The following is a 25,110-nucleotide window of genomic DNA, read 5'->3' on the forward strand; positions in this document are numbered from 1 at the left end:
AAATGAATGGCAAATGGGTAACAGAGCCACATGATTATTTCCATGTATGAAGAACAACATGGAGACAATAATTTCTCAAATTATTCAGCTGGTTGTATTTCTTGAGGTCGAGAGGTAGATGCACCAGCAACAGCAGCTTCATGAGGCCTTGAGCGTCCGAAGGGTGGTGGATCTTCTCTACCAGGTATCTGGTAGATCACACATTCACATAGTTTTAATATCTCCAAACTTGGCATCAGTGCAGAACAGTAATACTAGAAAACCACAACGATAAACAGAACATCACAATGAACGAATAACACAAAAACATCCATGGATAAGCAAATAAGCAACTAAGATTGAAATGCAGAGTAGAAATGGTCTTTCAAACACTAGCTTTCCCAGTCAGGGTGCTGACCTGGGAAGTCGATGGAGTGGCGCCGTCATTTCCTTCTCCAGTTGAAAGCTCTGTCCTGTGTAGCCTATCCGGCAACGTCTCCATCCCCATTTGCGACAGCAGGAGCCAGATATATGTGAGCAGCTCCCCACCGGTGCCCAAACTCTTGGCATGTAGGTACCCTCGGCACCTACTGGCTGAGAAGCAGAGCATTTCCACCCACACACCTTCGATCACCTATCACATCTTGTTCTCATCACCTATATGCAGCAACCCATTTGCAAGCTTCCATGCATCAATGATAAAACCTGATTGTGTAGTTGCACCTGTCTCCACATCTGTCTCCAGGTCCATGTTTTGAACAACTTGTTGTGTGTTTTCTTTGGGCTGCACCTTGGCGATTATTCTCTGCATAAATCCTCTTTCGATTTCCTTAACGAATGGCTCATTGCACTTGAGGATATCCATGAACGGAGACTTGTTGTCCTTAGTGATAGATTGTCATCCTTGAGGATCTCCTCCAGTTCCGCATTAGCGGTTGTGAACAGGTTCCAATTAGTGCCAGGCAATAACATCTCGGGATTGAAGAAGAGTAGGTAGATCATGTAGTTGGACAATTCTCTGCACTGGACAGCTCTTCCATCATGAGATCTTTCACACCAAACAGCACACCTATCGCCTTCACCAGAGGCATCTTGTATATACTGAGCAGTGGCACATTGGTGATCTGCTGATGCGCCCATGCAGTAGAAGCAGAAATCTGTGGCGATGTGCCAGAGAAGAACACTCTCATCAAATGGACTCCTTAAGCTCCAACCCAGATCTTGGTCGCATTTGTTAGCCTGAAGAGTCCATTGCCCCCTGCGGTCATTGAACTTCCAGTAACTGTCAGCATCTTTTATTTGATCTTCATCTTCCCACCCTTTCTTTACATACTTAAGAACCAACTCTATAATCTCATCGGATGAGTTGCAGGGCTTCATGGACCAATATTGGCCGACAAAATTCAACACGCACAGCCTCCAGGAGTGCCTTTCGTTATAAGCAAAGAACCCTACCAGATTACATTGGCATACGAAGTTCTTAAAGATTAACTCACCGCTGATCGGTCTTACTATGTGAAGAAGGCCAGCGAGGATTTCCATCATCCATCGCTGCTGCCGGATACCCAGTTTTTTTAACAGTAGCATAGCTCTTCTTTTTGCCTGTTCAGGAGAATCAGGACTGAATTCCGCTCGGCCACAACCAACAAAGTCTGTGTCTTTCATGATCATGAAAGAACAGAAAATCTCCAGCACTGCTGTACAGCGTAACCTTCACATCGTTAGCATTATAAGCATCTATGTGACTCTTGTGGAAGAGGCTGATGGCTGCCCATGGCAGAAATGCAGCTGATACACGTCCGTACCAAGAAAGAACCAAAGTCCATGGGATTTTATTGCCATCTTTTTCCAATAGCTCGAACATCTTTCTTTTGGTGTAGAGAAGACTGAACACTTCAGAGAGCCTATTTTGCAACAAATCATATGCTTGTTTTCCATCAAGCACCCAGATGGATTTGGGTACGGATCCGATCATCATATGGTGATGCAAGGTCCAGAAATAGCTTATAGACCTCGTGGGCCTTATTATATTCAGCAACTCGCCTTTTTGTTAGTTTGCGTTGGCGGATGATGTCCCTTCTATCGGTTTCCTTCGTTTTCTTTATTTGGCGGCTTATCCATGTGCTTGAGGTCAGAGGATGGTTGTCAGGCTGAGGATCCACCATGGCAGCTTCTCCATGTGCTCCAGGCTGATAGTCGGCCTCGAGATCCATGCAATCTTCTTCTCCTTGTGCTTGAGGAAGATGGTTGTCAGGCTTAACGTCCACTGCATCACCTTCTTCTTGTGCTTGACGACGGGGGTTGGTCTGGACAAATGCCCTTGCGTTTCTCACGTAGTCTTCAAGCGAATTGATCCGGCCTTCTCTGCCTGCGTTCCTCCTCCGAGTGCGGCCAGAAGACCTGACTAGGCCGGTAATGCTAGCGCACTTGATGGCCCAGGGCTTCTCAAAGCTTTTGAGTATTGCCACGACGAATAAAAAGATTGATGCCAGCAACAACCTCACGTCGCCACCTGGCCATGATTTGCAGAATACGTAGATGGCTATGGTGACCTGACATACAGAGATGAAGATGTGTCGCGTCCATAGCTCATTGTCCTCAATGTCGTGGGCAGTTATGGGGTTCTGCCTGGCCAGGTGGATCAGGAGAACCGATGCCCATACCACCTCCAGAATGCTATTGCCTTGCCCAGAGCTACAATCTTGCCTCCCCTGGCGGTTGAAGAGGGTGGCAAGGGCGTATATGGCAAGAGCGCCGCTGCCTAGGTATCACATCCATATTACGTATCTTAAAAAGGGACGAATAGGGAGCTTACGACTGCTGCCAGAGAAGAAGAGCAGCCACTAAAGGTTAGCAAAAGTTAAAGCACTAAATGGCCTGGCTTGCTTGGACTTCCTCCGTTCCAAATTACTCGTCGTGGTTTTAGTTCAAATTTATTTGGCAAGACTTGGCCATCCGATTCCTTAAACTCGTCCATGAATCCTATAGTATATTTAATTGAGATCGTGCAATGGTGCACAGGGGTGGTTAATCATATTTAGGTTGACTGGGACAATCAGTTTTATTTATGGACACTTAATCCGCGGATGCATATAAGTAATAACAACTATCAAAGCCTTTTGCTAATTCCCGTGCCGTGGTCGAGCTGCCTAAACTTCTTTTGATTTGATTGTACTACTACAATTACAAACCAGCCCGGGTGTGTGCATTTCTGCATGCAGGTTCTCAAATGATTGTACGTACAACGACTGTAATAGGAATACTACTATACTATCAACCTACCGAGAGGTGATGAAGAAGCTGTAGCAATGAATTGACAGCGTGAACGACATGTACACCACACCACCGCCAAGGTGGAAAGATGCATGATGTCCATGTATCTTGTCTTCGCCCGAACGTCATGTACACCACACCACGCCACGCCACAAGCTTTATCATCTCTAGAGCTCACTGCCATTTGATTTTGTATACCACCACTCTCTGTATTCCTATGTTACAAATTAGTAATAATATGACTGCAGACGTTTACCCAAAAAGGCTTTCGCCCCGTTTTACATATAAAGCAACGACCAACAACAACACGGTTCAAACGCACGCCACCACACACACGCACACACCCAAGGCAAGATAAATAGACGCTGAGCGCAGCAACACCACCCCAAGCACTACAAGAGCAGCCGGGTCCTCGACCGTGAACATGCCACCGCGAAGAGATAAAGCCGCATATGACGAACCGCGGGCTCCAAGGCGGTGCCTTCAGGAAGGATACGACATCGGAGCGCCGCCACCGCCCGACCCGAGAGTCAGAGTTTCCCCTAGTGTAACACGACGGGCGATGAAGGCCACGACGATGCCTTCAAGAAGGGAAAAGCATCGCCGCCGCCGGTCCGTCCGAAGATAGAACAGGTTTTCACCTCGGCCAGTACTCACCGCCACCGAGCGCCACACCCCGACGACCATGCCGCCCACACGACCATGGTCACCGGGCAGCACCAAGGCACGGGCTTTGCCCATGAGCACCGCGACACTACCACCAGGGCCGCCGCCCCGGCATCCAAGACCTCGACGCCACCTCACCCGTCACCCATCGCCACCCCACCCAAAGAGACAAGTGGAAAGGCCCCGCCTTTAGCACTCCTGAGCTGCCCCCAACGCCGAGACCTAATTGGTCGCCCAAAACTGGCCTCCATTGGCCCGTCCTGCCGCCGGGCGCGAGATGAGCTCGGTCCTGCTGCCGGGCGTGAGACGAGCTCGGTCCTGCTGCCGGGCGCGAGACGAGCGATGGACCACAACTGGGAGAAGTCCAGCCCTTCGACGGAAGTGGCGCGCGGACGACGAGGAGAGGAATCCAAGGTCGACGCACGCCACCTACGGACGAACCGACGCCGAAACATGTCAGCCGCCACCGCATCCGACCTGCCAAGCTATCGTGGATCCATCCACAGCCGGAGCAACAGCCACACCAGACCACTGCCCATCCCGCGCCGCCCGCCGAACTCCAGGCGTTGAATCCGCCGGGCACGCGGCCACAAGATCGGCCAGCGCACCGGCCACCATGAGCACGGCCGAAAGCAGCCAGCCACCCCAAGCCAGGGGCCGGCCCAGGCGTGCACACGCACGACCCTGCCACCGGAGCCCTCCGCCCCTTGCACCCTGCTGCAACGCGACAGCCGCCGCCGCCAGAACCGCCCGCCTCCATAAACCTTCGCACTAGCCGCTCGCAGCCCCCGCTGCCACACGCCTAGTCAGATCCACGTAGCCTCCGCCGCAACCACGGCCGCCCGCGCCGCCGCCGTCAGGCCCTGCGCAAGTGCCGCGCCCCTCGGGTGGCCACCGCATCCCGAGCTGCAGGTGGCCAACGAGGAGGAAGAGAGCCCCGCCGCCGCCTACGCCGACCGGGCTTTGCCCGGTGGTGGCGATGGGGAGGGAGGCGGGCGGCGGCTCAATCTAGGGTTCCCCCCGCGCGCACGCGGGTAGGATGAAGTCAAGTATAGACCCCCCTCACTATGATATCTTGTAGTTTCTACTATCGATATACAGTTATAAGTCATTGTGGGTGGTACTGAGCTAGAAGGAAAGAGACCTTTTACGGTAATCAAAATAATATGAGTTGTCCATTTTTAGTTATTCAACAGACTCGATTCATGAATACTACTAGACAAAATTAGTAGTATTTTTTGATTAAAGGGTAAAATTGGAAGACACAAAACAAATAAACAAACTCTCAATCCATTGAGATGCCGGGTGTTTCTTCTCCTACTCTCACCGCACCAGAAAACATGTATAATGTGTACTGAAATAAGTAAACATAATGTGTACGGTAATGACATGAAAAATGCATAATTTGTACTGAAATAAGTAAACATAAAAAACATGTATTTTTTAAAATATGTTAACCATGTATTCAAAAACTGTTAATTTATATAAAGAAATGTTTTAGATGTATACAAAAAATGTACAATGTCGGTGAAAAAAGTAGACATCGAAACATAAATCAATAAATACTTGTCGCTCAAACGAAAGGTAGATACATCCGTTTGAGCGACAAGTATTGCAGACAGAGGTAGTACTTGAAAAAACTGTTAAACATGTATTTAACAGATGCTAAATTGTATAAAGAAATGTTTCTGATATATGTATGAAATATATACATTGCATGCTAAAAAAGTATGCATGTGCTAGAAAACGAAAAGAAAAAAAAGGAAAAATCCAGAAGAAACCAAAGAACACCGATGAAAACTGAGAAAGAATCAAAGAAAAATGAAAATAAAACAAAAGAAAAAGAAATGAAAAATTTAAAGAAAAAGAAATCCACTGAAAATAGTGAAATATCTGATAAGTAAAACGAGAGTGGGAGAAACTCGAGCGCCCGATGAAAGGCTTCCGCTGCCGTGCGCTGCTTGGCAAAAAAGAAAAAATAAATAAGAAAAAACTGCAGCCACGGCTTTGATGTGGGTATTCGCTTTTCCAGGAGCTCCTATATGGCACCTTGCGTCACTTGAAGGACCCGGTGTTAAGACGCCCCTGTTCTTGGGCCGGCCCATGTTGAAGGCGAGCGCTTCATAGCTTTACCAGTTCCCCCGTCGCTCCTTCACATTTTGACAGGTAGCGGTTGGCCAATCGACCTTTCACTTTTCAAAAAATACGGAAAAAAATAAATACAACAAAAATCGCTAAAAATTGCAAAAGTTCATGAATTATGTTTATGGATCTCCTACTTCTGTTTGGGTACCTACAAGTGAATTAGAATTGTTTAGCTTAAACTTCGGTGAGATTATTTTATTACCTAAGGTTATTGAGGCTGAAAGGATACAACAATATAGACCTATCTATCTTCTTAATGTTAGTTTTAAATTTTTCACAAAGGTTGCAACAATTAGGCTATATTCGGTTGCTGAACATGTGGTTCCCCCTTCACAATCCGCTTTCATGCAAGGCAGAAACATCCTAGACGGAGTTGCTATCCTTCACGAGCTACATAGGAAAAACCTGAATGGGGTTGTACTCAAAATTGACTTTGAAAAGGCTAATGAAAAAGTCAAGTGGTCTTCTTTTCAGCAGACTCTTAGAATGAAAGGTTTTTCTGCAGAGTGGCGCGCTATGATCCATAGTTTCGTTTCTGGAGGCAGCGTGGCCATTAATGTCAATGATGACGTGGGTCCCTACTTCCAAATGAATAGAGGATTAAGACAGGGTGACTCAATATTGCCCATGCTATTCAATATAGTGGCAGGGTGGCCAAATTGATGAAGTAGTGAATCATCTTGTGGATGGCAGTCTCTCTATCCTTCAATATGCTGACGATACGATTCTCTTCATGGTCCATGACCTAGAAAAAGAGAGAAATTAATTTCATTAGCTTTCAAGCAACTCTCGAGTCTTAAGATCAACTTCCATAAAAGTGAATTGTATTGTTTAGGCGAGGCTCAAGACGAGGCCCATTTGTATGTTGACCTATTCGGCTGCGGTTTGGGTTAGTTTTCTATCACATATTTGGGGATACCAATATATTATCAGAAACTCACAAAATGCTGAATGTTTCAAACACGTCGAGGAGAAACTCCAAAAAAGACTAAGCAGTTGGAAAGGCAAACTGCTGTCTCTGGGCGAAAAATTGATACTCATTAATTCAGTACTAAGCAATATCGTACTATATATGATTTCCTTCTTCCAGCTACCGAAAGGAGTTTTACATAGATTGCATTACTTCTGATCAAGATTCTTTTGGCAAGGAGATAGCGAGAGAAAGAAATATAGACTGGCTAAATGGAGTGTGGTTTGCTGTCCCAAAGACCAAGGCGGGTTGAGCATTCATGACCTTGAGGTGAAGAATATGGCCCTCCCCGGCGAATGGTTGTTTAAGTTATTGACGGAAGATGGTGTATGGCGAACTCTCCTAAAGAGAAAATATGTGAGTTCAAAGGCGATATCCCAGGTACTGGAAGCATAGGCCTCTCACTTTTGGGCGGGCTTAATGGCGACGAAGAAATATTTCTTCCGCTATGGCTCCTCGATTAAGGACGACTTAGAAATTAGATTCTGGGAGGATAAGTGGCTAGGTAATGCTTCACTCTGGGAACAATATCCAACTCTGTATAATATTATGCGCCACAAGGGTGTTACTATCGCCACAGTTATGAAATCATTCCCGCCAAACATGACGTCCAGAAGAGATTTAATTGTACCCGGACTACAGTCATGGAACACCTTGCTCCAGCGGTTATCCACGGTGCAATTGTCACAAGGGTCCAGTGAATTTCATTGGAACCTACAAGGGCATGGTCAATTCTTAGTGGACTCCATGTGCAGTGCCTGCTCCAATCCAATGTGCCAGTTGATAATAAGAAGAAAATCTAGAAGATGAAAATACCTCTTAAGAATAAAATATTTGCATCGTATCTTCGTCGCGGAGTCATTCTTACTAAAGATAACTTTATTAAGAGGAATTGGCATGGAAGTACGCAATGTGTTTTTTGTCAGCATGATGAGACAATAAAATATTTGTTCTTTCAATGTAAATTTGTTAGTTCTAGATGGTCAGTCATCCAAGTAGTTTCTGGCTTGTACCCTCCTTGTAGTATTACTAATATATTTGGCAACTGGTTACATGGGAATGAACACAAGTTTAGAACTCTTCTTAGGGTGAGAGCGCTTGTCGTTATTTGGTCGCTTTGTCTATGTAGAAATGATAATGTTTTTAACGGGAAAAGTACATCTCTTATGCAGGTTATCTACAGATATACTGGGACGCTTCGTTTATGGTCGTCGCTACAACGTATGGAGAATCACAACCTCTTTATGGAGGTCTGTACACGATTGGAGGCTACGTCGAGGGATACTTTTACCCAATATGGGTGGCAAGATGATCTCAGAATTGGCCCCCCTACGTCTAGGCGTTGTACAAACACTAGATGTTTCTTAGTATTTCGCCTCTTTTTTGTTTTTTTTTGTTCTGTGTGTGGACTTCTTTTGGTTGTGTGCATCTTAGTATGCAGAGGCCGGGTGTAATGCTTAAACCTTCTAAGTAATAAAGTGCCCCTTATCGAAAAAAGAACATACATGCTTAACTTCAGCTCCACCAGAATAATCTAGCTTGCTGTTTCTTTGTAGCGCCAGCTTGCTGTTTCCCCCTATAAAAGAGATGACCTCGTTTCTTTTAATTTTGTGTGCATGTAGAACGCCAACTTATTTGCAAGCCATCTTTTTCCTTTGAAGTATATTTCTAGTCTCTAGGGTATTCCATGGTGACATGCATGTATGAAACAATTTTCAGCATGAGATTACTCTTTCTCGATAAATGAATTATATTAATATCAAGAAAGATATCAATTACACCCAGCCTCTGCACCATCATGATATCAAGACCTAGTCAAAAACGTTGAGAATGCACAAAATCAAATTATTACAAAAGGTAAAGAGGAAAAGTGTGATCAAGAGTGTTACAGTAGATACTTCGGATGGACCGATGCTTCTGTAGTTGGCCAATGCTTCTGTAGTTGAATGATCTCAGGATGACACTAGTAGAAAAACTACTTTACGTGAGATACATTAGTCCCGGTTTGTAGTTGAACCGGCACTAATGTGATCATTAGTGCCGGTTCCAACGGCTAGTCGGGCGGCTCTCATTAGTACCGGTTCGTGGCGAACCTTTAGCACCGGTTCGTGCCACGAACCGGTACTAAAGAGAGTGGTGGCAGGATGTTGCCAGGCTGGGGCCTCACCAGCACCTTTAGTGCCGGTTCATGCCACGAATCGGTACTAAAGGTCATCCTATATAAACCCTTCGTCCAGCCCGAGCTCTCTGTTCTTCCCTCTTCTTTGTTTTCTTCCTCTTCCTCTCGAGCTCACCTCCATTTTTGCCAGAATTTGTGAAGATTTGAAGGCACCCCCATCCATCCAAGTGATGACAAAGGTTAGAAACTTTGTCCTTTTATCTCTCATTGCTAGATTAGCTCTTGCAATGCTCTATAAGTATAGTGATTTGTGGGTTTTTTAGTTTGGGAGGAATTATATGTTGTAGTTTATTTGATTTATATGCAATTTGAGGTCAAAATAACTCTTAGTTTGCATATGTAGGTGTGGTTTACTTAGTGCCTTCCCGTCTCCGTCCTAACCACCGTCGATCGTCCGCACCGTCCCGTCGCCGGCACCACCTTGTGGTGAGCCTCTTTTTCTTATCTTTTTTATATAAAAAATTCATGTTTGTATGATTTAGATATATAGTTACTTGTATAATTATCTTACCCATATGTTGTTTGTTAAACATAGTGCCATGGTTTTGATATCCGTCCCCGTCGGCCCTCGTCCGAGTTATGATTCGGATGTGGTATATTCTCTTTTAAAATTATTTGTTGCATTTCATGTTTATGACAAATTATGCCCATCAAGTTGACATAGATATTTTTATCTATGAGGTATGTGAACTGGAAATTCCAACGGACCCTATTGTCGAGATGTTAAATTTAGTTGAAAGAGAAAACGAGTATTTGAAAGAGAAATTGAAAAGATTGAGGGGGAGAAGATGGAATTGGAGTTGCATGTTGCCGATGTCATCGATGATCACAAGATCAAGATGGAGAAAATGCGCTTGAAGAATAGAAAGATTAGAAAATATGCCATTGATAGTGAGGCTTGGTATCATTATGCTGTTGGATCAATTGTTACTTTGGTTGCGATCTTGGTCGCATTTGTTGTTGCATTTTAATGTTTTAATTAGCTAGAGAGTTATTTGTATGTTTGTTTTATGAGAATAAGTGTTGTATGAACTTGTATTAATTTGGTCTATTCGGTGCTGTGTAATGAAGATGAGTCGGCAATGGATGTACGATAACCGATGCTCTCCCTAGTTCGTTAATGGCGTGCTTACTTTTCTGCTTGCGGCTGAGGCAAACACGCGGGCGAATGGTTTTATGCCTTGTCCATGTGCTGGCTGTAAGAATGATCGGAATTACTCTAAGTTAAAAACCATTCACGTCCATTTGTTCGAGTCCGGTTTCATGCCCCACTATATTGTTTGGACCAAGCACAGAGAAAGAGGGGTTATGATGGAAGACAATGAAGAAGAAGAGGACGACGACAGCTATCCTGGCAATGGGTTCCCTGAATATGATGGTACAACAATGGGGGAAGAAGCTGAGCCGGCAATGCGGGAAGAAGCTGAAGATGAGGCATCACATGAGCCCGCTGATGATCTAGGTCGGGCCATTGCCGATGCAAAGAGAAACTGTGCAAGTGAAAAGGAGAAGAAGAAGTTGCAGCGCATGTTAGAGGATCACAAGAAATTATTGTACCCGAATTGCGAAGCTGACAAGAAAAAGCTGGGCACCACACTGGAATTGCTGCAATGGAAGGCAGAGAATGTTGTATCTGACAAGGGATTTGGAAAGTTGCTGATAATGTTAAAGAAGATGCTTCCAAAGGACAACGAATTGCCCGGGAGTACGTACGAAGCAAAGAAGGTTTTCTGCCCTCTAGGGTTAGAGGTGCAGAAGATACATGCATGTCCCGATGACTACATCCTCTACCGCGGTGAGTACGAGGATTTGAACGCGTGCCCGGCATGCGGTGCATTGCGCTATAAGATCAGCCGCGATGACCCTGGTGATATCGAGGGCGAGCGCCCCAGGAAGAAGATTCCTGCCAAGGTGATGTGGTATGCTCCTATAATACCACGTTTGAAATGTTTGTTCCAAAACAAAGACCATGCCAAGTTGATGCGATGGCACAGAGAAGACCATAAGAAAGACGGGAAGTTGAGCGTACCCGCTGATGGGTCGCAGTGGAGAAAAATCGAGAGAAAGTACTGGGAGGACTTTGCAGGTGATGCAAGGAATGTATGGTTTGGTCTAAGCGCAGATGGCATTAATCCTTTTGGGGAGCAGAGCAGCAACCATAGAACCTGGCCTGTGACTCTATGTATGTATAACCTTCCTCCTTGGTTGTGCCTGAAGCGAAAGTTCATTATGATGCCAGTGCTCATCCAAGGCCCTAAGCAACCCGGCAATGACATTGATGTGTACCTAAGGCCATTAGTTGAAGAACTCTTACAGTTGTGGAATGGAAAAGGTGTACGTGCGTGGGATGAGCACAAACAGGAAGAATTTGACCTACGGGCGTTACTGTTTGTGACCATCAATGATTGGCCTGCTCTCAGTAACCTTCCAGGACAGACAAACTAGGGATACCGGGCATGCACGCACTGTTTGGATGATACCGACAGTATATATTTGGATAATTGTAGGAAGAATGTGTACCTGGAACATCGTCGATTTCTTCCGAGCAGGCATCCCGTAAGAAAGAAAGGCAAGCATTTCAAAGGTGAGGCAGACCACCGGACGAAGCCTCGCCACCGTACTGGTGATGATGTACATGATATGGCCAAGGATTTGAAGGTAATCTTTGGAAAGGGTCCTGGCGGACAACCTGTTCCGAATGACGCTGACGGACGCGCACCCATGTGGAAGAAGAAATCCATATTTTGGGACCTGTCCTATTGGAAAGACCTAGAGGTCCACTCTGCAATCGACGTGATGCACGTGACGAAGAATCTTTGCGTGACCCTGCTTGGCTTCTTGGGCGTGTATGGGAAGACAAAAGATACACCGGAGGCACGGGAGGACCAGCAACGTATGCACGGAAAAGACGGCATACATCAGGGTCATGCCAGCTACGCTCCTACCAAAGAAGAGAAGGAAATCTTCTTTGAATGCCTGCTCAGTATGAAGGTACCATCTGGCTTCTCGTTGAATATAAAGGGAATAATAAATATGACAGAGAAAAAGTTTCAGAACCTAAAGTCTCATGACTGCCACGTGATTATGATGCAATTGCTTCCGATTGCATTGAGGGGGCTTCTACCGGAAAACGTTCGATTAGCCATTGTGAAGCTATGTGCATTCCTCAATGCAATCTCTCAGAAGGTAATCGATCCAGAAATTATACCAAGGTTAGAGAATGATTTGGTGCAATGTCTTGTCAGTTTCGAGTTGGTGTTCCCACTATCCTTCTTCAACATCATGACGCACGTTCTAGTTAATGCGAAAAGATTAAAGTTCTGGGCCCTGTATTTCTACATAATATGTTCCCCTTTGAGAGGTTCATGGGAGTCTTAAAGAAATATGTTCATAACCGTGCTAGGCCAGAAGGAAGCATCTCCAAGGGCCATGAAGATGAGGAGGTCATTGAGTTTTGTATTGACTTTATTCCTGACCTTAAACCGATTGGTGTTCCTGAATCACGGCATAAGGGCAGACTGGGTGGAAAAGGCACGCTAGGAGTGGATCAAATAATATGTATGGATGGGCATTCTCTCACTCAAGCACACTGCACAGTTCTACAGAATTCCGCCTTGGTGGCTCCGTATATGGAGGAACACAAGAATTTTCTACGCTCCAAACACGCGAAGCAGTCTGACGACTGGATTACACGTGAACAAACGGGGACTTTCGCCGGTTGGTTGCAGACACGTGCCATGCATGACGCCACTATTGAAGATGACCTGTACTTGCTGTCCCAGTTACCATCTTCGAATATAATGACTTTCAAAGGGTACGAGATAAATGGGAATACATTTTACACGATCGCCCAAGATAAGAAGAGCACCAACCAAAATAGTGGTGTTCGCTTTAGTGCAGCAACCAAGACGGGAAATGACACATATTATGGTTACATAGAGGACATATGGGAACTTGACTATAGACGTGGTTTGAAGGTCCCTTTGTTTCGGTGCAAATGGGTCAATATGACACGAGGCGGGGTAACGGAAGACCCACAGTATGGAATGACAATAGTGGATGTCAACAATCTTGCGTACGCAGACGAACCATTCGTCCTAGCCAATGATGTGGCGTAGGTTTTCTATGTGAAGGACATGTCTACGAATCCGAGAAAAAGAAAAGATAAGGAAGCGAATACATCATACGATGAGTCAAAGCGCCACATAGTTCTTTTAGGGAAAAGAAACATTGTGGGAGTGGATGACAAGATAGACATATCAGAAGATTATGAAAAGTTTGATGAAATTGCTCCATTCAGAGTGAATATTGACCCGAGCATCCAGTTAAATAATGAAGATTTTCCATGGTTACGACGCAGAGGGACACACGCGAAGAAAAAGTTTCACACCCAAAGATCCCACTCTGGGATGTGATCGGCTTCACTGTCATCTCTGTAATAGTTACGGCGCAAAGGTTAAAAGTCGGCATGGTATCATCATTTCAACCACGTAGCATGTGCAAAAAAGTAGAGAGGGTTACGGCAAAAACTAGATGCACTTCGTGTACAAAACGGACAACCTCTTTCGAAGTATCAGGGTTTCGGACGAAAACTCATCTGTTACAAAGCCATTTCATTTTTTAAATTTATTACAGCTCCAGACTTTTTGTGCGTTTAGTATGCACCATTCAAAGCCACGTCATCAATTTTCAACCCTTTCTGACATCATTTGTTATTTTTCATGCATTTACTGATTTTTTGGAGCTAAATGACCCTGAAATTAAAAAGCAGTACAAATGAATTACGAAAAGGTTGAAAGTTGGCATGGTATCATCATTTCGTGAAATTCAAGGAATCAGAATTATCTAAGGAACGGTCGAGAATAAACAAGGCCAATGCCGCAAAAAAGGAGCATTTCCATAGGCTGGGGCCAGGTGGCTACGCGGTGGCCCAGCCTAAGTGGGATAAGTCTGAGCAACAGATGGTGGATGCAGCGGTCATTCCAGTTACATTGAGCTAGCCCCCCAGGGTCAGGACTTGGTTCTATGCGCATGGGGGGGCGTTGGACCTGAAGACAGGCCAGGTTTCGAAGAAGGCAAGTCTTAAAGGAGCCGAAGACAAGTTACTTGTTGCAATAGAAGAGGCTCGAACGGGTGTGTTCACGCCCAACAGAGAGAACGACGAGCTTAAGCGCGCCCTGGGAAATCCTGAACACCCAGAAAGAACACGAGGCAAAGGCGTTGTTCCGTGCTATGAGGGGTTTGCGGACTGGAATGCCGACTACAGAAGCCGTGCGAGAAGGAAGATGGAGGAGGAGAAGAAGAGGAAGCTGGAGGAGGAGCAGAGGAAGCAGGAGGCAAAACTCCTTAAAGGCCTAGAATCAAAGCATGCGGAGTTGGCACTCCAATTCCAGCGGCAGCAGCAGCAGACCAACTCACTTAGCCGAGAAAGGGGGTCTCAGCAGCGGCAGCAGCTAGCGGATGATCCAGCATTGGATAGCACTGTCCCATCCATGCCGAGAAGCAGCGCGGGTTCCGCCCCGGGCGAGGCACTGCTGAATAGATACCCTATGGATGACATCATGGAGAACACTAATTGTGAGCTACACTTCAAAATGAATAACATATCCATGAAGGTGACGGACACCGTTGCTTATACAAATCCCCCCAAAGCAACCTTCCATTGCAACCCGATTCCAGTTGGCTATGCTCGTGTCGTGGTTGATGAAGTGGTGGACCAATATTCGGGGCTAGAGCTTGACATTCCTGGAGGTGACGAGGAACACACACTAGGAGAGGCCATACATCATATCATCCTATGGAGAAAGGATTGCATCATCTTTCGAAGGCCACCGACACCGCGTCAGCTGACAACTCCTCAAAGTCCGCCACCGCGTCAGCAGACTCCCGCTCCTCCAACTCATCAGCCACCGCCTCAGCAGAGTCCTGCTCCTTGAAGTCCGCCAACGCGTCAGGCCACTCCTCCTCCTCCAAGTCCGACACCGCGTCAGGCCACTCCTCCTGCTTCAAGTCCGGCACCGCGTCAACCCACTCCTCCTCCTCCATGTCAGCCACATTAGCCGTCTCCGCCGCCTCAACAACAGTGGAAGAGAGCCGCCGCAGCTATGGTGCGTAGCGGTATAAGTCGAGGTACAGGAGGTACATGAGGTAAAGGAGGCAAGCGATTTCAATATGGTCCAAGCCTCGCGACTCTTCCAATGAGACCTTACGACATGACCGAGGAGGAAAATGAAGCCGAATGCAGGGCCCAATTGGATGCTCATTTTAGACCGGAACCGCCACCGCCACCAAAGGAGAAAGTGCCTGAGGATATCGTCGACCACTTTATTCGGATGGCTAAAAAACCAGCTCCCAAGCTTGTTGACTCAGACTATGAGCGCCAAATCATGAAGGCACATCAAGCACGACAAAAGAAGGAGTCGAGCTTAAGCTCTAGCCAAGCAGCTGCCAAAAAAAGCGGGAAAACCGTTCCCCAGCTGGGAGAACAGGCGGTGCAATCGATCCTCCCGCTCACTGTACCAACAGATGCGAGTACCGGCGCCGATCAGCTGGTAATAACCGACGAGCATAGAAGGCAGGCTGCAGAGTTCGGTATCACTGTTTATCAACTCCTAGAGATCGAGCCCATGGAAACCTATAAAGAGAAGGAGCTAGCACGGAAATATGCCCGTGGCGAACCTACGATCAAGCCTGAGGAGGTCAAGAAGCTCTCAACGAGAATGTATGAATTGCATGAATGGTACATGAAAATTATCAAGACTACCAATCGAGAGTCCCTCATGGTGAACGTCAAGGCAGACCATTACTTCCATGAGACAGCTCTGTCCATTGAGTATGCAGAACTGTTTCAGTTATTCAATCAACGCGCACTCGACAAATCTATAGTCAGTTGTTATTTTTTGTAAGTGATTTCTTTCTGTAATTTAAGTCTCGAGCTAGTTGCAGTGCTCGTTGATCATTACCTTTAATTATCCTCACTATATTCTTTTCTGTGGTATTATGCAGGATGAAGATGTATGAAATGAAAAAAGCTAGACGCTATGACATTCGGTTCATTGACCCAAATACCATTAATGAAAAGACATGGACATATAAATGGTATCAAGCAGAGGTAGAGAAAAACATGCTAGAGTTCTTGAAGCGCCTCAATACCAATCGAGATATACTACTTCCTTACAACTTCGGGTGAGTCACACTTTCTTGTACTACAAATTTTGTTTTTGCTTACTAGCTAGCTAGATGTTAATAAGTGTATAAGGTTTACGGTAGTTGATGAGTGTTATGCACATGCCCGCTTAATTTATACATGCAAACGTGTGCGCATGCAGTTATCACTGGATCTTGTTAGTCATTCTAGCTGAAGAAGGAAAAGTTGAAGTACTGGACTCACTACTTAAAGAAGCTAGAGACTACTCAATCATGAAGGGGATAGTCAACAAGTAAATTTCAATCATTATTGAACTATATGTCGGCCTCTTTAGTTCTTCATTTCCTGATATCAACTATTTAATAACTCCTTTATTTATTTTCTGTGCCGGCGGGCAGGGCTTGGCAAAAGTTCATCACAGAGGTTTCAGGACAATGGAAACAAAAGTTGTATTGGTATCGAACCAGGGTAAGTAATTAAGTAGTACTTGCTAGCTACCATCTCTTTAATTCTAGTTTCAATACTATTAATTATCATACTTGATTGAATTCTATTCTCGTAAAGGCCATGAAGCAGGCGCCGGGGACTGATTTATGTGCATACTATGTTTGCGAGAACATTCGCATGCTGGCGTCCGAAAAAAGCACATCTGCTAGACAGTTATGGGTACGTTTGCCAAAACACTATTCACAATTTTTACATCATTATCGATATCTAATCACACCACTAATACATGCATATTGATCTCCTTCTTAAAAGTTTGAAGAGGTGCGGGATAAGCTCCTACCAACGGATCGCGTATAAGCAATTCAAGAGGAAATAGCGGGATTTTTGCTCGACCAGGTCATAGATCCCAAAGGAGAATACCATTACCCGCTACCGCCGCTACCACATGCACCAAAGCAAATGCCACATGCCCCATGAACCACTCCCAATTGTCATCATGCTCCGAAGGCACCAAGGCAAATGCCACTGGCTTCGAAGGCAACATGTAGGAGAAATTGTATATACCTAATTGTATATATATACATGTGTACGTGTAAATGGTGGTTGCGAGACATTCGATGATATATATATATATATATATATATATATATATATATATATATATATGATCGGTTCTACGAGAAATTCTATTTATATATATGCATAACGTGTACAATATGTAGTATCATAAAATACCAACAAATGAAAAAAATTAAATAAAAAACACAAAATTAAAGGAAAAATAAATCATGAACCCAAAACCCCCCAAACCTTTTAGTACCGGTTATTGTTACCAACTGGAGTAGGAGCTGTATTGTGTTGTCGCAAGTGGATGGCCATCTGCCATGATAGTGTAGCGCTGATCTGCAGCGAATAGTACTGTTGTTTCCTTTTTATTTTTCTTTGATCTTTTGAGTCACCTCATATTGTTCTTCCGTTGCGCTAAATCTGAATCAAGATAGCAATTTGTTGGATATTTCAAAACACAAACACACACGCACACAACTCCGAGGACATGCTGCTCCTACTCTTCTTCCGTTGCAAGGGATTGCGTGACTTTTTATTTGATAAAAGATGATTTTATTATCACAAAATGAGGGACTGCATGTCTAGTGGTAATCTTATGATCTATCTCCTAAGCATGCTCCTGGGTTGTCTGCACAGTAGGATGAAATTTTAATTGGCAACAGTTTTATGCCGCGCAGCCTAACGCTTACATGTAGTGACCTGACATAAAAATTTCCGCTAAGTATTTGTCTCATGTTTTTCACCTTTTCTCGCTACTACAAACAGCACTGCACCTACTGTGCAGACAACGTCCTTGAGCCGGACGTCGAGCTTGGAGTGCTCCTCGTGCTCGATCGGAATATCCCAAGCATCGCCACGACGTCCTTCATCGCCGGCCGTTGGTCGGGGATGGCGTTGACACACAGCATGGCGACGCCCATGACCCACAACATCTCCTCCACCTCGGTCTTGGACTGCCCCTGCAGCGCCGGGTCGAGCACTCCGGCGCCACCCTTGTGCTGCCGAACCCAGTCGACCACATGGAGCCCATCAGGGATCGTCGGGTCGATCGGATGCTTCCCCGTCAGCACCTCTAGCATCACCACCCCATAGCTGTACACATCGCTCTTCTCTGTGATTTTCAGCAAGTGCCCATACTCTGCATCCAACATAAAAAAAATTCATCTAATTGTTCACCAAAGATCAAGATCACATTTGTCACTGTCTCATCGAGAAGTGTACCTGGGGCGATGTAGCCGCAGGACCCGGCGATGCTGTAAGAGGAGCGGCTAAAGTCGGCGCCGTTGTGGACGAGCTTGGCGAGGCCGAAGTCGGCAATGTAGGCCTTGAAGTCGAGGCCGATGAGGATGTTGTTGGCCTTGATATCGCGGTGCACGATCGGCGGCGAACATCCGTGGTGCAGGTACGCCAGCCCCTGCGCCGAGTCTAGCACAATCTGGTACCGGACGTCCCACTCCAGCTGCACCGCTCCACCGCCATGGTCCTGGCGTTTGTGGAGGACGGCGCCGAGGCTGCCGTTCGCCATGTAGTCGTACATGAGCAGCCGCTCCCGCGTGCTCCTGTTACAGCAACAGCCGAGGAAACGCACGATGTTCCTGTGCCGGATGGATCCCAGCGTGCGCACCTCCGCCGTGAACGAGTCCCGGCCGGCGTTGTTGCACGTGGCCGCGGGCCAGAGCTTCTTGACGGCGACGGTCTCGCCAGAGATCAGGCTGACGCGGTACACCACGCCGGAGACGCCCTTGCCGATGATGTTGGCATCGACGAGGCTCCGCACCACCTGGTCCACCGACAAGCTCACCTTCTGGAACGGCATGAACTGCCACGGCCACCCCAGCTCTACGACGCCGGCCTCCGAGTCGCTGCCGCCTACTTTCCCGCCCACCTCGCGCGCTCTCAGCAGTATGCCCATCATGCCGAGCACAATGGCCACCGTCGCCGTCACGGGCAGCGCAACGGCGAGCTTGAGGCCGTGCACGCGGTGTGTAATCGGCCGCCCGTCAGCATCCACGGCGAAGCACACATCTCCGCCTTTGGTGCAGAGCCCCGGGTTTCCAGCGAGGCTGGACGCCGGCAGCTGGCGGAAGAGCTTCGTATCCGGGAGGTGCCCGGAGAAGTTGTTGCGCGACACGTTTAGGGTGACGAGGTTGTCCATCCTGGCCAGCGGCTCCAGGCTACCGGCGAACGCGTTGTAGGACAGGTCGAGCACGGAGAGCCTGCTCAGCTCCGATATCCTCGCCGGAATGGCGCCCGTGAGGTTGTTGTGGCTGAGGTTGAGGGCGATGCCGAGGCCGGAGAGGCCGCAGAGCTCGTCGGGAATGCCGCCGGAGAGGCGGTTGTCGCTGAGGTCGAGCAGCTCGAGCGCGTGGCACCGCCCGAGCGCCGCTGGTATACTCCCTGACAGTGCGTTATTTGCGAGGACGAGACGACTCAGCGCCGCTAACTTTCCGAATGATTTTGGCACGACACCGACGAACTGATTGTGCGAGACGTCGAGCTTCTGCAGGTCGTGCACGCCGGCGAGCGATTCCGGCAAGGCCCCGGTGATCGTGTTGTTGCGGAGGTCAAGCATCTGGAGCTGCGAGCAGTTGCCGAGCTCGGCGGGCACGGGGCCGGTGAGGCGGTTGCTGGCGAGATCGAGGAAGACGATGCTGTTCATCCCGCCCACAGCCGCGGGAATCACTCCGGTGATATGGTTGCCGCTTAGCCTGAGCCTCACGAGGCTTGCCGCCTTCCCGATCTCCGGCGGTATCACGCCGGATAGTTCGTTCGACATGAGCATCAGCCTGGTGAGATTGCGCAGCAAGAAGAGCCCCGGCGGTATGAAACCAGTGAGGTGGTTGTAGGAGAGGTCGAGCCCCTGGAGGCTCGCCATTGACACGAGCGTGGCTGGGATGGCACCCTCGAGGCGGTTCTGCCACGCGTACAGCACCTGCAGGTTGGGCAGGCTCCGGCCGAGCTCGGGCGGGATGAGGCCGGAGATCTCGTTGGCGTCGAGCTGCAGCCGCATGATAGCCGTCGCGTTGGCTAGCTGAACCGGGATTGTGCCGGTGAGATTGTTGCCAGTGAGCCTCAGCTCCTGCAGCTCTGCTAGCCGCCCGAGAGCCGCCGGAATCGAGCCGGAGATGGAGTTGATGGAGAGGTCCAGCGCCACCAGCGACGTGAGGTTGCCGAAGCTCTCCGGTATATGGCCCGTGAGCGCGTTCCCCCACAGGAGCAGGTACTGCAGCCGCGGCAGAGCGCCTAGCTCCGGCGGGATTGGGCCAGAGAGCGCGTTCTGGTAGAGGTAGACGCCGATGAGGTTAGAGCACTGCGCGAGCTCCGGTGGGATGGAGCCAGAGAGCATGGTGTTGTCCAAGAAGAGCGTTTGGAGACTCTTGAGCGCGCCTAGTGACGGCCGGAGCGGACCGGAGATCTTGGTCTCGGCGAGGCCAAGCACGACGAGGCTGGATAGCTTGGAGAAGGAGTCGGGGATCGGGCCGGAGAGGTCGCTGTTGCCGCCGGCACGGAATGACTCAAGCAGCCGCAGCCCACCGAGGGACGCCGGGAGCTCTCCGGAGAGGCGGTTGTCAAAGAGGAGCAGGTTTTTCAGGGATGCCGTCAAGTTGCCGAGCGACGCCGGTACGGGGCCCGTGAGAGAGTTATCGCTGAGGTCGAGCACGGCGAGACGGCGGCAAAGGGCCAGGTCCTCCGGGATGCCGCCGGTGAGGTTGGCCTTGGAGACAATGAAGCTAAGGAGACCCGGCAGCGCGGCGCAGAGCCCTGCCGTCAGCGGCACGGCGAGGTGGACGGACTGGAAGGTGATCGACGTGACTGCCGCGCCAGCAGCGTCGCAGCCGACGTGGGACCACCTGCAAGGGGTCGCCGACGCCGGCGACCAGTCGGGCGGCCGCGCTGGGGACGTGCCGAGCCATGAGAAGAGAAAGGCGACCTCGGTGTTCGGAGAAGTGGACGAGGAGGCGGCTGCGCAAATGAAGTGGACTACGACGAGCAGTAAGGTGGGGAGGAAGACAAGGTGGTGGTGGTGCATTGGGCTTGTCGTCGTCACCGGCGGCGACCGAAACAATGGCATCAGGGGTGATGGGATCGATTTGCTCCTAGCCGAGCGCACGCACGGACGCACAAAACCTCTTTGGTATGTGACCATGATGGGTACATGCATGTTGTACGCGTATATATACTTGTATAAGCAAGCCACTATCATGCAATGCCAAACGGCCCCACCTCTAAAAAGCTCATTTCCATTTTTAATTTACTAAATATGATTCTCTGGTCCCCTAGCACATTTTTTGCGGGAGTTGTTAGCACATACTTTTGGACCCATATGTCACTTTCCTTCGTCATCTAGTACTATTTAAAAAAAAAATTGGGCCCAGTTATGCTCAACTCTCTTTTAAAAATTGGTTAGGACATCTCTAACGTCAACCTTCAAACCGGGCATCATATCGGGCCGCATATGGGTGAGAACCAATCCATGAACAGTGATACATTTGAACAAACTCATCAAAACCAAATCTTCATTAAGTTGCCCGATGCTAAATTTGTTGATGCATTTGAACAAACTCATCAAACGTGGCCGGATTTCTATCTGGATGTTCGGTAGGATCACCCATACTCTCAAATTCTAGAATTGCGGCAACATCTTCAGCCTCACCCTCTACAATCACGTTGTGCATGATCACTAACGGAGCAGAAACAGGCTGACCCTGTATAGGGTTGCTCATGGGACGGAGCGAGGATCAGAATAGGGTACATACGGGACAAGGATTAAACCCAGGATCAAAATAGACTACCGGCATTGATGATGCACATCGTACCATTGACACGCTCTGAGCAGTTGGGAGCCCATTTGTGTTGTCCCTTCTTGCTTCTCGGATCGGATTATCGCCCATCCTTTCCAGCCAAACTTTAAAATCACAAACTGTTATAATATGATGGCACCACTGATCATGCAATTTGGGTGGGTCAGTATGTCCATGCGGTCCAAGTGGTGAGTAGTAAGGACTACCACGCGAGGAAGCAACTACCCTCATGCTGAAAGGATTAGCTCAGGCCTGGCGGCACACCCTCAAACATGGCCACGCTTGGATTCATGGAGATGATGACCATGTTTTCTTTAGGTGAAGACATATGGCTCACCAAGAAGACGGGTGAAAGTGCAATTGTCACTCAATTACGATTTTGGTGTTGATCACAATACGATTTGCGAGAACTAATGCCGTTTGTTAAGTATATATCATGACAGTGTCTTCTTCATTTGGTCTGCGGACTTGGGTAACCCCATCGATGAAAAAAAAGGATAAATGAGGTGTTCTTCGGTGGCTCGAAAAGTCTTTTGGTTTATTTTTAAGTCATAGGAACATCCGTACTATTAAGATGGGTTGCTGTGATTAGGGATTTGGGGAACTCAACACATTTCCGCATTTACTTTGCCCATCAAATTCCATGATTTTATTGGAAAAATGATTCACTGAGGAAGGACCCTCATTCAGAGCTCTGGGTGCTCGGAGGCACCAGAGAAGAAAATCATGTCCTCGAACATGTCCGGGTGCCCGGGGTGCCTGGTATTCAGGTGCCCAATGTCTCTCTTGGCCCTCTGACCATTCTGAGTGCCTGGGGTTCGGGTGCCTGGGGTCCCCCGTGTTCAGGTGCCCAATGTCTCTCTTGGCCCCCTGGCCATTTTGAGTGCCTGTGGTTCGGGTGCCCGACGTCTCTCGTGGCCCTCTGACCACTCCGAGTGCGTGGGGTCTTGATCTTGAGTAGATTTCCTCGTATTTCCTGGTATTCAAAAAAAATACATACAATTTTTCTATCTTTTATATTGAAATACTGTTTTGGTATTATTTTTCAGGAAATTTTACACGTGAGTAGATTGAGCACCCGTTGCTCCAAGTTGCTCCAAGTATCGCAGATTTGTTTTGAATTTTCCTGGTATTATTTTGAACTTAATGTTCATATAGGGTTTGGAGCACCTAGTTGCTCCAAGTCCACACACACTTTTATTTTTAAGAGACCATGCATTCTAGACTCAACTGCTCCCCGGCGAAAAATATAGAAAAAGAACATTCAAATGCTCCCCCAATAAAAGAGGAAAAGAAAAGGAAACCCTCAACTGCTGACAACAAGAAAGACTTGACTCGCGTGTGTGTTAGTGGGCGCCACTTTGGTTGTTAAGAGATTCGCCTTGTCCGTTTGAATGGATGTATGGAGTTGCAATTCGGCGGTGAAACATTGACGAAGGACTTGGTTACAGATTATCTTTAAACACGTTGCCTGTCGCATGCGACTCACGAATCATTGTCACGAATAATTCCAGTTAATTTCCGCATCATGACGGGGACAATTCCATCCATGTACTATACAATCGACGCGCCAAACTTTCGGCCCGTCAAACCTGGAAAGCAACATATATCACTTGGGCGTCCTAATGATGGAATCGCTTGCCAGAACGAAACCATATTTGCCACGGATGGTCATCTAGAAGAAAGCCTGGTCGCTCATTTCACCGCTCTACTTGCAACAGGCGACCTAGTCAGGCTGTGTGGTGAAGAGGAAAGGCAAAGAAGCTGGATAGGTGGTTGTCCGGCGGGGGCGAAGTGTTAGGAGAGAATAGAGATGGATTGATGGAATCAATGTTTATTGCTTAAGCTGCACGCGCATATACATAGGAGTACATGATCTTTTTAGAGTATAAGACAAGCCAGAATACTTGCAAGTCTATCCTATGTTCCCAATCTAATCACGATAATCAGCATCCTCCGCAGTCACAACGGTAACGATGTAGATGACAAGACTGTAGAAAAATCCGAAGGTAAGCTGACGGACATCCCCCCTCACCCCCTCCCCCCAATTCGTAACGGTAAATGCATCGCGGAAGTTGTGGTCCAGTGTAAATCGACGAGGTTGCTCTAGCAAGGCGGAAGCCATTTGTTACGATGTCAAGGTAGCCAAGAGCGTAGGGTTGCGTAGCCGTAGTCGAGGGAGCCGTGCGAGGGACGCCGTGGTCGGTGTCAAGTCAGCGTGGCTGGTGTCGAGGTAGTCGCCGTGGATCGGGAAGATGTCAAGCCCAATATGCGACCCTATCCTAAAGGAACTCGAAGGTCCCACCAAGGATAGAAGCGCATATTGAAGACGCTTTTGCAAGGTGGATATCATTACATCATACCATTACATAATAGTTGGGGATATATACAAGGCGCACCAAGCCACATGAATACAACAATACATCAAATAAGAGAACAACACCCGACTACGGATGAATCACAAACAGAAACTCGAACGACATCTACCCTGCTAGTCCAGGCTACCGACCAGGAACCTAACCCAGGATCGACGATGAAGAAGAAGAACTCCAAAATAAGTAAACATCGCTCTCACGTCAAGATCATCGCATAACCTGCACCTGCAACCGTTGTTGTAGTAATCTGTGAGCCACGAGGACTCAGCAATCCCATTACCATGGGTATCAAACTAGCAAAGCTTAATGGGCATGGAAAGGGGTAAGTGGTGAGATTGCTGCAAGTGACTAAGCATTGTATGGTGGCTAACTTATGAGTACAGGAATAAGATAAGAAACTACGCAAACGGTCGCAAACTAGTAATGATCACTAAGTGATCCAAAAGTACTTACGAGTCAAACATAACCCCACCGTGTTCTCTTCCCGAACCTCGTCGAAAAGTGACAGTCACGGTTACACACACGATTGGTGTATTTTAATTTGAATCTGGTGTTAAGTT

General features: G+C 47.6%; 1 pseudogene; it reads right to left on the reverse strand.

Moving 5' to 3' along the window:
* Nucleotides 1–977: 977 nt before the first annotated feature.
* Nucleotides 978–20,719, reverse strand: LOC123099837 (LRR receptor-like serine/threonine-protein kinase RGI1; annotated as a pseudogene).
* Nucleotides 20,720–25,110: the final 4,391 nt, after the last annotated feature.

The sequence above is a fragment of the Triticum aestivum genome, chromosome 4D, assembly GCF_018294505.1.
Source record: "Triticum aestivum cultivar Chinese Spring chromosome 4D, IWGSC CS RefSeq v2.1, whole genome shotgun sequence".
Classification (NCBI taxonomy): Eukaryota; Viridiplantae; Streptophyta; class Magnoliopsida; order Poales; family Poaceae; genus Triticum; species Triticum aestivum.